Source organism: Pygocentrus nattereri, chromosome 30 (genome assembly GCF_015220715.1).
Source record: "Pygocentrus nattereri isolate fPygNat1 chromosome 30, fPygNat1.pri, whole genome shotgun sequence".
In the NCBI taxonomy this organism is placed as follows: Eukaryota; Metazoa; Chordata; class Actinopteri; order Characiformes; family Serrasalmidae; genus Pygocentrus; species Pygocentrus nattereri.
Window position 1 is genome coordinate 7,619,090 of NC_051240.1, and position 14,657 is coordinate 7,633,746.

The 14,657-nt window shown below is 37.2% G+C and overlaps 1 protein-coding gene across 6 annotated transcripts in view; it reads right to left on the minus strand.

Annotated features, from left to right (window-relative positions):
* LOC108424773 (axin-2) overlaps nt 1–14,657 on the minus strand; it is a 99,538-nt gene that overhangs the window by 42,871 nt on the left and 42,010 nt on the right. The window lies entirely within an intron of this gene.

The window sequence follows — 14,657 nt, forward strand, 5'->3', positions numbered from 1 at the left end:
TGCGTAAATAAATCAATGATGTTAGTAGAGTATGGCTTCATATATTTCAAATAATTAGTGGGAAGCTGTAAAAACAATTACGTAATGCTATATGCACTTGTATGCAAAGTTGAAATGCTCCTGGTTAAGTGACATGTTCTCTCGATTGTCTGAGAGGAAATAAGTTAGCATATGTTAAACATTGTGTTCTCAGTAGAGGATATGTTCACCTATGTTCACTTATTGGACCAGGGGTGCCTAGACTTTTGCATATGACTGTAACTGAAAAAGCTATATAGCATCAACAATGAACAATATAAATAATATCAAGAATGACTTGCATTTGAAAGGTTATCAAAGCAGGTAACATGACAAGAATTTACCATAAATATGTAATTACACTATATTATTTCTTATTTAATAACTTTTTCTTGTTTCTTAAAAATGTGAAATATTAAAAGAAGTGCCTAAAATATCTTCTTACTTAGAGTTTGTAACATTTCAGTCTACGCTGTGTACTTTATTACTAAATAGAACTATTACTATTACTTATATAACATATCAACCTTTTTTGAACAGTAGTGTAATAATTACTAATTATTTGCTAATTTTAAGATAAAATGTGGTCAAATGTGGTGAAAGATTTTGATTATTTCTAAATATTTATTATTTATTGAAAACAATGTATAAGTGGAAATAAATGAACATACCTCTGCAAATTCTCACTATTTTTTACAAATTAAAATGACTATTTATTTGCTGAATTAGAAATATATTAAAAACTATAAAATATGTCATATGCAAAATGCAAATATCCTCTAGCACTGTTAAATAAAAAAAATATATTTTTTTTATTGTTAAAAAAAAACAGTAAAAAATATGTAACATTGTCCCCTGTAGAGAATTTGTTAATATACTTGCAATAAGAAAATGTATAAAATATGTAAGCAATATGACAAAGGGGTGCACAAACTTTTTCACATGCCTGTAACTGAGAAAGCAATACAATATCAAGAATGATGTTAGAATAAAATGAATTATGCAAAATGTTTGAATATTTGGAAAGCTTTTGAAGCACAATAATTTACTAGAAATGTGTAAATACAGTATATAGTTTATTATTTAATAACTTTTTCTTGTCTTAAAATCCACATTACAAAATGTGAAATATTTAATGAAACATCGAACAATATCTTCTGACTTCTAGTTTGAGGTATTTCAGTCTATAATCTGTAAGTTATTACTGAACAGAATAATCACTTTTATTCAAAATAAAACAGAAAATGTGGTTTGTGCATTTTATAAATATACAAAATATGTAAGTAATCTGACCAGGGGTGCACAAACTTTTCTAAAGGGCTGTGCAGACACCGGTCAGGCTGCTCTGGTGATTCAGAAATAGTCCACCTGTCATATCTTTAAAGAAAGCGTTTGTTCTTTGAATGTGGGTGTTTAGTTAAGAAGAATAAAAACTTTCCTGTGTATGGAGAGCGAGAGAGAAAGGCCAGCAGCCTCTGACCTCGTTCTGACCAGTTTGAAATCTCTCTCTCCAGAGACCTTTTCCTCTTTTCTGTCAGAGAGAGAGGGAAAGCGAGAGTGAGCGAGAGCAGAGCTTTGAGATTAGACGAGTTTGTATCGTGGGATGGAAGCTCATGTCAGGCTTTTTGCAGCCGTGCAGAGGCGCCAACTTTCAAAACCACTTCAGAGAGCGAGGTGGAACGGAGAGAGAACAAAGCTAGCCCTCTGCTGAGCACCTATCTCAGAGCTAGCCTTGAAGACTGGAGCTGGAAAAAAAATGGGAAAAAATAAAAAATATTCCCACCGAAATAAACAAGAGCAGATAAAGAGAGGCGCTGCTGATGGTGGGACCGGCAGACGTGAGCTTTGTTCCTTTCATCTCAATATGAAACTGATGTATCGTGTGGAAGACAAACGGGAAAATAAATAAATAGATAAGAACATTTTAAAAGGGTAAAGAAGAAAAGAAATTGGTTGCCGACAGCACTGCCACTGCTACAGCGGGTTTTTTTCTGTCACCCAGTTCTCTCAAAAATTCAAAAATTATGGTCATAAAATAAACAGCCCAGGCTATTTTGCTGCTATTATATTAAAACAATTAAGTGTGAATTAAAATGAATTCTTAAAAATATTTTCAGAAAAATTATAATATTATGCACACTTTAAAAACCTGGTTCTTCAAGAGTTCTTTAGTAAAAATGGAAAGGTTCCATTCCATGCTTAACCGGTTCTTTGCATGGTGAAATGGGTCTTCAGTTTAATGAACAACCTGCTGTATATGGTTCTATAATCACTTTCAGCCTAAATAGCACTGAAAAAGTTCTGCTATCAAGACTGTAACATAGCAGAGCCTTTTTAGTGCTATTTAGGACGAAAGTGATTGTAGAACCATTTTGGTGTCGAACCATTTAAAAAAATATCTGTTAAGGGTTTAGAGAGGCTTCCTTCATAAAGGGAAAGGTTCTATTTGGAACCACAAGATCTATATAGAAGCATTCCATGCTTAACCGGTTCTTTGCATGGTGAAATGGGTCTTCAGATTGATGAACAACCTGCTGTATATGGTTCTACAATCTCTTTCGGCCTAAATAGTACCAAAAAGGTTCTGCTATCAAGACTGTAACAATAGCAAAATCTTTTCTGTGCTATTTAGGCCGAAAGTGATTGCAGAACCATTTTGGTGTAGAACCATTTAAAAAAAATATCTGTTAAGGGTTTAGAGAGGCTTCCTTCATAAAGGGAAAGGTTCTATTTGGAACCACGAGTTCTATATAGAAGCATTCCATGCTTAACCGGTTCTTTGCATGGTGAAATGGGTCTTCAGATTGATGAACAACTGAATATGGTTCGATAATCACTTTTGGCCTAAATAGTACTTAAAAGGGTTCTGCTATTATTACAATCCTGACATTGTCACATTAGCAGAACCCTTTTTGGTGCTAAAAGAGACTTATTAAAGGTTTGAAGAGGCTTCACATCATGTAAAGGTTCTGTGTGAGAGCCTTTTCACTGTGTGGAAGCTCTTTAAACTTTAAGAAAGTTTCTTTACAATCCATTGATAGCTTCATTGGGTAACCAAAGGTAGTTTTTCTCTGAAATTGGGCCAAAGAACCCTATTTGGCCATTGTATTTGAAAAAGGCAGTGGATATTTCAATATGATAATAAACCTGATTGTTGTTTTTAAAAAGTACGCTTTTACTTCAAGCTAAAGTAACATCTGCTGTTATTTACCTGTTATTACATTATTACATATATATTAAAACAGTTAAGTGCAAATTAAAAACTCCTAAAAATATTTCTTTGAAAAATTATAATATTATCCACACTTTAAAAAGATGGTTCTTCAAGGGTTCTTAGGGAAAGATTCTATGTCGAACCATGAGTTCTATATAGAAGCATTCCATGCTTAACCTGCTCTTTGCATGGTGAAATTCAGAATATTGAACAACGTGCTAAAAAAAGATCTATTAAGGAGGCTTCACATACTGTAAAGGTTCGTCTTAGAGCTGTTGTGCTGTGTAGCAGCTCTTTAAATTTCACCATCAACAAAACGTTTCTTCAGGGAACTAAAGGTTGTTGTGCCAAAAAACAACTTTGGAACATTTATTTAAAAAAATAGAAAAGATATTCCAAAAATAATAAACCTGTGTGAGTCATATTTTAAAAAAATAAGCTTCTGCTTATTGCAAAAGTGATATCTGATATGCAGGTTATTTACTCTAATATCAACTTTTTTTTTAATATTTGGATTATTGTGAATATCACTATTAGGTGAATTGTCACACATTAGTCGTCATTTGCATTGTGTGAACATTTCATAAGAACTGGATCAATAGAAGTGCTGCATAAATACTTCTAAATGGTTTTAAAATTGACATTATATTAACGTACACTGCCATACACTATATCAAAAGTATGCAATTATTTGTCATATTAACAATTTTTGTTCATTTATATACAATCACAGTGCACCCAATGTGGATTTAAAATTGGCAACTGATTCAACAAAAAAGGCATTTTTAGATGATTTATTCAATAATTTTAGAGTTATGTGAACAACAATTGAATAAAGTGGTTAGTAATATTACTATACTGTAATAATCTGTATACAATGTTTTTTTCATCTTCAGATTTGATCTCCTCCTTTGAAATACGATATTGCATAACAATAAAGCATAATTAACCCCTTAAAATCCCCTTATTACATAGCAATGCTTATTATTCAGTGACTACAGGGATTTCAAAGCAAACTGGTTGAGCTATTCTTAGATTACAGAAGTGTGTAATAACACTTTGGGCCCACTGGTGGCCATTTAAGGGGTTCACAAACATAATTAAAAAAAGCCTGAAAAGTGAGATGAAACAGAACTTATTAACAGTCTACAGTAATACTACATTGAATGTGCGCAGTGGATTGTTCCAAGTATTTGATTCATATCAAGCCCACCCAAATCACTGATGCCCCTGGCAGTGAGAGGCCCCTGGGCACAGTCATTAATCCGTCTCTGAGGATGCACCTTAGAGCCATTGTACACATTAAACTGCAAACTGATCTGTTAAATGTAATTGAACTCAGTGATCCCCTCTTTTGACTGGCAGTGTGTGTTAAAGGGTGAGAATGTTTTAACTCTCCTATAAAGTCAACATTTCAGAGACTCCAGGTGTCGTTATGACTGTGATCTTATGATAACGATGCTGTAAAAGTCAGTAAAGATCAAAAAGCTGCTGGGAGGAAGATCATCACTCTAACACGGGTTACAGCCTCATCAGGTGACAATAAACACGACAGAGTGCTGTATATCACACAGTTAACACCACAGTCTTTACACTTCAACACCTGCAGTAATGAGCTTATACAGAGAGAGAGAGAGAGAGAGAGAGAGACAGAGATAGACTGAAAGAAAGAGATGGAGAGAGACAGAGAGAGAGATAGAGCAAAAGATAGAGAAAATGGTAAGAAAGAGAGTGTGTGAGAGACAGAGGATAAGAGAGAAAGATAAAGAGAGAGGGAGGAAATGAGAGCAATAAGGAGAGGGGATAAGAAAGTAAGAGTGATAGAGGGTGAGAGAGAGAGAGAGAAGGGGTAAAAAGAAGTACAGGGTAAGAATGAGAGAAAGAGAGATAGAGAGGGTAAGAAAGAGAGAGAGAAGGTAAGAATGAGAGAGAGGTAGAGAGAGAAGAACACAGAGGGGAGAAAAGTGAGGACTGTGAGAGAGAGAGAGAGAGAGAGAGAGAGAGAGAGAGGTTATTAAGAAGATAGAGGGGAGAAAAGTGAGGAGTGAGCAGAGTGAGAAAAAAGAACAGGGTGACAGAGAAAGAGGATAGTGTAAGACAGAGGAAGGGTGGGAGAGAGAGCGAGAGAGAGAGACAGAATTCATATAGTATGTGATGCAGACAAGAGTTAAATTAGACTCACACTCACCAGCAGGACACTGCAATGTATCAATTTGGGTCATTTACTGTCCACCTCTTCGATAAAGGAGGTATCTCTCTATATAAAACATCTTTAGATGTCCTTTAAGACTTGATTATATCATATAAACATTACAGATCATTATTGAATGCTTTTGTCTTTGAGTAAATAATACACTGACAGTTTTTTCACATAATCGATGCTGGCTGGATCCATCACCTTCCCAGACTGGCACCTGCTGTAGTAGCTCTGGCACACTGCTTACACATTCATGTGATGATCTGCTCCCAAATGGCTCCCTACTCTCTACATAGTGCACTATATAGGTTAGAAAACTATGACAAATAGTGCTCTAAATGTTAAACAGGCAGCTGTGCAGTGTATGACAGAACATAAATGTCTCTCTATTGGGCATAAAATACACTGTATGGCTGTAGAAGCCATTATTTTATGCCATGCAGAGTGCACTACACAGGTAGTAGAGAGCAATTTGAAATTCAGCATATGTGATCGTGATATACGTCTGTGGCATGGATGAGTGTTAGCTGGAAGATGAAGAGTTCGGTCACGTGAACAAGCGACTGGCTAACACCTGCCATAAAGCAAGCACTGGTGTAAATCCGTAACGATTTAGGCCCAATCCCATCTCTTACTTTTACCCCTACCCCTTATATTTGAGTGTCAACTCGCCTCTTGGAACTGAGTTACAAGGAGTAGTGGTTGAAATCTTCCCTATGAAATGGGACCCTCATATAAAAAAGGATAATACTTCATTAACAGGCTACTAGTGCAGCTCTGTAGGTGACCCTGCCAGTCTGCAGTGACAGCAAAAGAGGTTCAGCCAGCGCACATTTAGGGCATCATATGCCTTCAGAGCCCCCTCTGACATGACAATTATTTATTATTGCCCACCCCTAATTCTTCAGTGATATGAAGCTGAAAACAACTATTCGCCAGCTTTTTGTTTGAAATTTCCAGTTCCACCTTAAATAGAGCTGCAGTTATATTCTGATGCCTCAGGAGTTTGCACTGCTGCACCACCTTAAATTTAGCTAGCTACCGAGACATCGGCCTACAACTAACAATTTTTATGCTTGCTATGAATAAAAGGGCCATAAAACACTGAAATGATACTAAACAAAGATACTACAGAGGTTATTTTAATCTTAATAGAGAAAATACTCACATTTGTGGGTTTCTTTGGTTGCTTGTGCAGCCATCCTGCTGGTTTTTCTATGTTTCTCATAACACTGATTGGAGTGTAACTCTGGAAAACCTCCATTTGGAGGACCAGGTAGCCCTAACACTTCACTCTACCCCTCTGTCTCAACAAACTCAGGACACACCTAGATGTGAACATGCAAAATGGAGGGGTAAGTGCTAGGTGGTAGGGGTGAGGGGTGAAATGGGACTGGGCCTTACACTTGCTCAATGACAGCCTAAACTTCCAAAATATACTTTTGGGATACGCTTAAAAATACTGTTTTTTTATTTTTTATCACAGGTTCTTTAGTAAATAAAGTGGTTCTATGTAGAACTATGAACACTTAAAAAACTCCTTGCATGATTAAAGGGTTCCATGCATTGTGAAAGTGTTCTTCAGACTGATGGAGAATGTACTGTAGATGGTTCTGTATAGAACCTTTTTTTGAAAAGGGTTCTATATAGCACCAAAAATGGCTCTTTTATTATTACAGTGTCAAGCCTCAAACATTAGAAGAGCCATTTTGGTTCTTTATAAAACCCTTTTCAAAAAGGTTCAGTCTGAAGAATACTTTTGATGCCAAGAACCCTTCAACCATGAAGAGGGTTCTTTGAGTGTTCATAGTTCTATATAGAACCATTTTCTTTATTGAAGAAATGATGATTGAATAACCATAATTTTTCAACTGTTTACTGAAAGAACCCCAATGTTACAATAAATACCAATAGTTTGTTTTGTTAAAAATGGTTTCTCTCATCTTATACGAGTAGCCTACTTCTCAATGTGTAACTGTCTCAAGCATGATAAACTGGGGAACTTCCAGGCCAAAGCGCTGCGCAGATCAGACTTTACCCTCATCTAACACTCATTAACGTCTTGGTAATTAGCTGATGAACTGATCAGGTGTGTTTAATGAGTCAGTGTGCTCTGCAGTCTGCAGTGATTTGGCCCACAAGGACTGGAGCCTGAGGCATGTAACAGATGTGTTCCTAATTATCGATACAGTCACTTATTCTCTCCTTAAAATTAGAATTAGAGTTTGCATCACTTTTAACTGATGAATCCCTTTAAAGTTTTCCTTCCAAACTCTAAGGATGTGAACCAAAGTGACAAAATGTTGTGTGGCACAAGTGAAAAGAAACACCTTAATGACTGTCATTGTTCCAGTAATGAAATAGAATCATGTTATATTCTGCAAAATATATACAATGTCATTGTGGTGACTAAACCTTTTTTTCATGATTTGAAAGAATTTGAAAAAAACTGTCACTATTGGCCCCTCCCAGTCCTGTCCATGTGTTTATGTTGTGTTTTGATCTTCCATGTGCATTTGTTTTGGTTTCCTAGTCCGGCCCCTTGTTTTGGTGACTCCTCCCCTGATTATTCTCACCTGTGTTTCCACCTGTGTCTTGTGAACCCTTGTTAGCCCTCTTGTATTTAAGCCCTGTGTTTTCATTAGTCTAGTACTGGTCTTTGTTTACTTTGTTTGTTATCTGCTGTGTTGGATGTTCTGTTTGTTCTGTTTGTTCTGTTGCATTCTGGTGTCTGTCATGTCTGCCCCTGATCTATCCATGTTGCCTCTATGACCCTGGACTGTCTTGACCCTGATTTTGGATTTACCCTTAATAAATCTCGCTTATCTCTGCATATGCGTCCGCCTCCTCGCAATTAATTTTTTAAAACTTAGTCTGACAACAATTTACAGATTGTGAAAAGAAAAAAAAACTTATTGCAGCTTTTTCGTCAAAGCTTATTGTGTTAGAATAATGAGAATTTGGTTAATTAAATCCAAAAGTGTTACTAAAAATGAATTTAAAATCATTCAGGCATATTTTTACTTGTACAACCAAGCTTTATTCTTTATATATCTAAAAATGGAAACACTTTTAAGATTCAGTTATTGAAAATTTGGTCTAACTTTATTTGGATCGTCCACTATAGATTATCTACAGATGTTCACATTGTTAACAAACTATCTGTTGAAACTCAGTTGATTCTAGGATTTGGAGCAGGGTTAAGGACCAGGGAGAGGTTTGGGTTTAGGTTTTGGGTTGAGGTTAGGGTTAGGGTTAAGTTGAGGATTAGAGCCAGGTTTAGAGTTAAAGACAGTTATGGTCAATTCAGTAGACATTTAGTTGAATGTAACTTGAAAGTAAAGCATCTAAAGTGGACTGTCCAAATCAAGTGCGAAGAACGTTGTCCTTCTGTCCACATACATAAGCTATGGTGTGTCATACAGTGTGAGAAAGCTTGAGATTACTTAACAACTCAACATGGTTTGAGGTGAGTGTTTGATGATTCAGGCCTGCAGTTTAGCCTGATGCTAAATTCATGAACTTCCATGAACTAAATTCATGAACTTCTTACAAGCTACTTTAGCCTCGTATCTGCAGTACAGAGCTAAAGACGCAAACTTCAGACACCAAACATGTCTTGGCTTATCAACTACATTTGAGGCACAGGCTAAACTGTGTAACTTTCAGACATTTTCTGCAAACTCAGGAGAGCTGAGAGGGTGAGGACGTCCCCCAACAGCATGTGAAAGCAGTTAGCTTTAATAAGCTGTAACTGTAAATTAGATTTTCCTCTGAGTGAAGTTTCAGAGAAAGTGACCCGCCATTCTGACGAGCGACGAAGCGTCACTCCCTGTCCTCCTCTTTTTCTCGCCCTTGTCCACGTAAAACTGGAGACACGCTTCACTGCCCTCTCACTCTCTCCTCTTTAGTCGCTCCTTTCTCCTTTCTCCCGCTCTCTCTGTCTTCCTGCCCGAGCTGGAGGGGGTCATTAGATTACTGTAATTACCGTGATAAGGGGCATCAGTCAGGAAGAAAAAGGAGGAAGTTGGACCCGGTCAGCTGTGTATGTGTTTGTATGTATGGGAGAGAGAGAGGGAGAGAGGGAGAGAAAGAGAGCTATTTGTTTTTCCTCATGAAAGAGAGGGATCCAGATCAAAAGCCTCGCCACCAGCTGGGCTATCCATGCTCCAGCAGGCTGGTCAGTCTGGGCCGGGCAGCTGTGTGTTATAGTGACTGTTCCAGCCAGAGAAACGTCACACTGATGGATGACCCCAACAGCTCACAAACCATATCACCAACTCTCAGCCTTAATTAAACACCTCATCCACTGCTGGGACTGAATATGCCTTCATTAATTATATACATTACTGTGCTAAAGTCAGAGACCATCCTTCATTTATTTCATTTCCAGTCATTAGTAGAAGTTATTAATATTTTCAGATGTTTCTGAGGAGATGAGACAGAACATGAGGTTCCAAAACTGGAGCTGAACAATGATTAAAAGCTATGGAGAAAATGAGGTTCCTAACCACCACCTGGAAAACCTGGTCAACACCAACACTGTCCCTATCAGATAAACAGCACTTAAAGCTTTCATCTTTGAGAGAGAGGAGAAAAAGAAGCTGCTTCAGATCTGAAAACATGGTGTTTCTGTCTATCCTTCCACTGTGGGAAGATGACTCAACGCTATGGGTCTGAAAGGATGTGTAGCTGTTCAAGACACCCTCACTGAGAAAAGGAGACGCACACATCAAACAAAGAAGCTGAACAATGCACTGACCACCCCAATGGGCTGACTGAGTCCAGACCTCAACATTAGTTAGAAGCAGAAAATGCTAAACCAACTTCTACGACTGAATTTTGGAGGTGTGTCTGCAGATTTCTTTGAGAAACTGAAAGTGAGTTTCCTGAAAAGAATGAAATTTGCAATAAAGTCAAAGAATGGATGCACTGAATACTGAACAATCTGACATTTAGTTGTTGGGATCTTTTTTTTTTTAAATATGTGTTTTCAGACACAGAAAAATGAGTAACTTACAGTTAACAGTCATTTTGACTGGAAGTGAAATAAATGAAGGGACTTTTGAACCATATGGTGCATAATACATTTCATACATTTTAATTATCCCTCAGTTGTTGAGGGTTTTGTTCAGCTATACTTTATAAAATATAATAATTGAGTTACATATTTATTATATGTATATATACAGAAAAGTGCATAGGTCTGCACAGACATTCAGAATGCAATTCACGTTTCTATGGAAACGTTATTACTGAGAAGAGAGTCAATAAACAACCACTGCATTGTTAATTACTGCCAGGATCAATAGCATTTATTTTTATAGAAAAATAATGGATTCATATTTGTGATTCTGGAATACTTATCTTAAGATGTTTTCTGTAATAACAGGGCAAATTACTATGAGTTTTAATAGGGCCAGATGCCCTTTACACCATGTCAAGGTTTCATGGATAATGGACTAAACAATTTGGAAAAGAATAAAAAAATCTTACATCATAGACGTCCATTCAAAGTTAAGAACATTTTGCCTTCACCTGTAAAGTTACCATTTTGCAGATACAAGGTTCTCTCACAACAGTTTTTCACCATGCAAAGAACCAACTGAGCATTCAAATGATTATTTGATTTGTCATGGTTCTACATGGTCTTATTGCACCAAAAGGGTTCCTCTATTGTTACAAGTTATAGAACATTTTACAGTACTATATAGAACCTTCTTTACTAAGAGCGTAGGGGCATTAAAAGTACATTACACTGTCTTAACATGATCTTTTTTCTCAGAAATGTTAATTTTATAGGAAGTGGAAAATGTTCATAGCATTTGTCACCTTTGAAACAGTGGTTCTTTAGTAAAGACAGTGGTTATGTACACATTTAAAAAATTAAAGGGTTCTTCAGATTGATGGAGGATGTGTTGTATATGGTTCTCTATGGAACCTTTTTGAAAAGTGTTGAAAAAGCACCAGAAAGAGTTTTTCTGTTATTACGATGTCAAGCTTGTTACAATAGAAGAACCCTTTTTTGCTGACATAGAACTCTTTTCAATGTAAAATCATTATCTTTCCTAAAGAACCCTTGAAGAACCTTGTTTTAAGAGTGTGAAGAACCATTTCATCATGCAAAAAAACATTTAATCACAAAAATGTTTTTTTGGGTGTTCATGGTTCAGTATAGAAACCCTTGAATAACCACAATTTTTAGGTGTGTATATTATCACTATCTTTACTAAAGAACCACCTTTTAAAGATGGTCATTAGGGCAGTCGTGGGCTGGAGGTTAGGGATCTGGCCCTGTGACCGGAAGGTTGCCGGTTCGATCCCCAGAGCCGACAGTCCATGACTGAGGTGTCCTTGAGCAAGACACCTAACCCCCAACTGCTCCCCGGGCGCCGTGGATAGGGCTGCCCACTGCTCTGGGCAAGTGGGCTAACTGCCCCCTAGTGTGTGTGTGTTCACTAGTGTGTATGTGGTGTTTCACTTCACGGATGGGTTAAATGCGGAGGTGGAATTTCTCCGGTTGTGGGATCAAAAAAGTATCACTAAACTTAATAACAAATGTTAATAACATTTTACATTTTCTGTAAAAGTACCATTTCCAAGATAAAAGATAATGTTTAGACAGCATAATGTAGTTTAAATGTCAAAAGCAAAGCAAAGAGGGTTCTATATAGTACCAAAAATTGCTTTATAACAATCAAGGAACCCTTTTTGGTGCAATATAAGACCATTTTTGAAAATATTCTTCAAAGAACAATACAACAGGGTTTCTTTTTTTAGAGAAGAACCCTTTAACCATGCAAAGAACCAATTATGCATTCAAATGGTTTGTAGTTCTATATCGCTGTTGTTGGAAGAAAACCAAAAAATCTCCAAAATGGTAGTTTTACACCAGAAGGAAAAAACATGCTTTACTTTTAATGTAAGACAATGGAACCAGAGGTTTCTCCAAGTCATTCTGCGACATTTCCTTTGGTTCATTCATCATGAAATTTGCACACAATATGAGGACAACAGGTCCTTTCAAATAATGTCAAGAACAGAGAAACGATAAAAATGGAGATACAAGGTTTTGTTCCGACAGCAGTCCTCTGAACACACAGTCTGTAGAATCAGTATGATTAGATGACTTTTTTCTGTTTTCTACAGTAGGTTTTCTCTCTGAGCACAGGATACAATAGATGAGTTGTAGGAGTTATAACTGACCCTGGTTCTGCCTCTGGCTAAGGCCCACCACCAGCAGTTCTTCCACTGGCATCTGTGAGAATGAAAGCTATGTTTGCTCACTGCTGCTGAGCTCAGGATTGGAATGAGGTGATTCCTACTCGGACATTCAGGTCAAGCACTTCACATTGTAAACAACATCCCGAACAGAAAGCAGTGGCAGTGACCCATGTTAGTAAGCAGCACAACCCTCGTGAACAGATCTAGGATCAGTTTTCAGCACAGGAGCTGCTGCCCACAGCCACCCACCACCACCAACACACCGAAACAATCTCACGACTGCAGATTCGTAGGCATTGACACAGGCAAACTTCATAAGACTTTTGAAAACTTTAGCTCCCTTTAGCAGAGTTTGAGGTGATTTCTCCAGTCTCTCTTCACCTGCACTGAGGAGCGATACAGTTCTAATTTCCATACCATACTGAGATCACTACACCGCTGCCGCTAGTAACAAAAAAATATCCATCACCCCCTGGAGTAGCTTCATGTTACTCACTTCTCAAACTCCACATTTTGTCCCTGCCCAGAATTTTGTGTGCGAAATAGCTAATCTGGGCAGGTCTAATCTTATTGCCCTGCAGAGCTGGGAGTCAATCCGATTCCAGGCATTTGGAAATCAACAATCAACTGCAGACAGTATTGTCAGTCACTGACAGTTTCAGTCTATGGCGACTGTCAACACCGAGTTGGACCGAATGCAGCAGCCATTTAAACATGGAAAGATTTCTCTCACCAAACATTGACAGATGCCTAAAAGATTTTTATGTTGTGATGTCTTTAATAATTTAAAACATAAAATACAGTACATAGGTACAGCAATAGGAACTTTAAGACTACTTAACATGTTTAAAGTTAGGCTATTTTCTTATTTTCAAAAGAAGCAGTTTACAGGCTTTAATCACACAATTTATTAACACCTTAAATGGCCATTGCCCACCAGCAGGCCCAAAGCCCAAAGCTCAGCCAGTTTGCACTGACGTCCCTGTAATTACTGAAATATAAGACTTAGCATGTCATAAGCCTGAACCTTTAAGGGATTAAACCTATAACAAAAACAACCAAGCCATAAAAAACTACCAAGCCATACCAAATAAAAAAAACAAACCTTACAAAAATTATGAAATCACACCAAGAATTACTAAGCTATCACATAAAACACAATCATACAAAGAACTATCAAAGCCATACCAAGAACTACAAAACCATATCAAGAACTATCAGACCATACCATTAACTATCAGACTGTACCAAGAACTATCAAACCATACCAAGAACTATCGAACTGCACCAAGAGCTATGAAACCATTACACAAACTATCAAGCCACACCAAATCATTTGAGTTAACGTACCAGAAAGTGTGTTTGTTTCTCTGGTTTAAGTCAGCTGGGCAGGTAGTGTGATTTTGTTTGAACTGCAGGTCTTCTGCAGCTGAATCGTTGCTTCAGTCTCATTGGAATTTTAACTCTGGCTTTGGTTTACACTTAACCCCTTTCAGTTTAATTGCTATGAAATTTACAGCATAACAGTGCATGTGTGCAATCAAGCAAATGTTTGCATGACAGCAAATAATTATTTCTATACTACATTGTTTGAATTTTGCTACAACAGTATAGTCCAGTTCAGTAGCGAAGCAAGTTAAACCTGAAAGTGAATAATAAGTAGCGAATCTAAACTAAAGTAGGTTGTATAGGATTTTTATGAGTGTTTTGAAAAGCTTGCGAGGACTGTAGGTACCAAGAAATTTTGACTACAGTCATTTACATGGTTACGTTAAGAGTAATGAAGACTGAATGCTATTACAGTGAGGATGTAGAGAGTTAGGAACTATTAAGTGGAAGAAGAGGAAAGCATATATGACGAGCCATTCTGTCAGCACTTACTTCAATAACATTGTAATTTCTAGTCTTGCATCAAGACAAACAGCTAAACTGGGTTTACTAAGCTCTACCAAAACAGCCCTTATTCACTACAGCTGAGGCTCAGTCTCTCCATCAAGGTGCTAC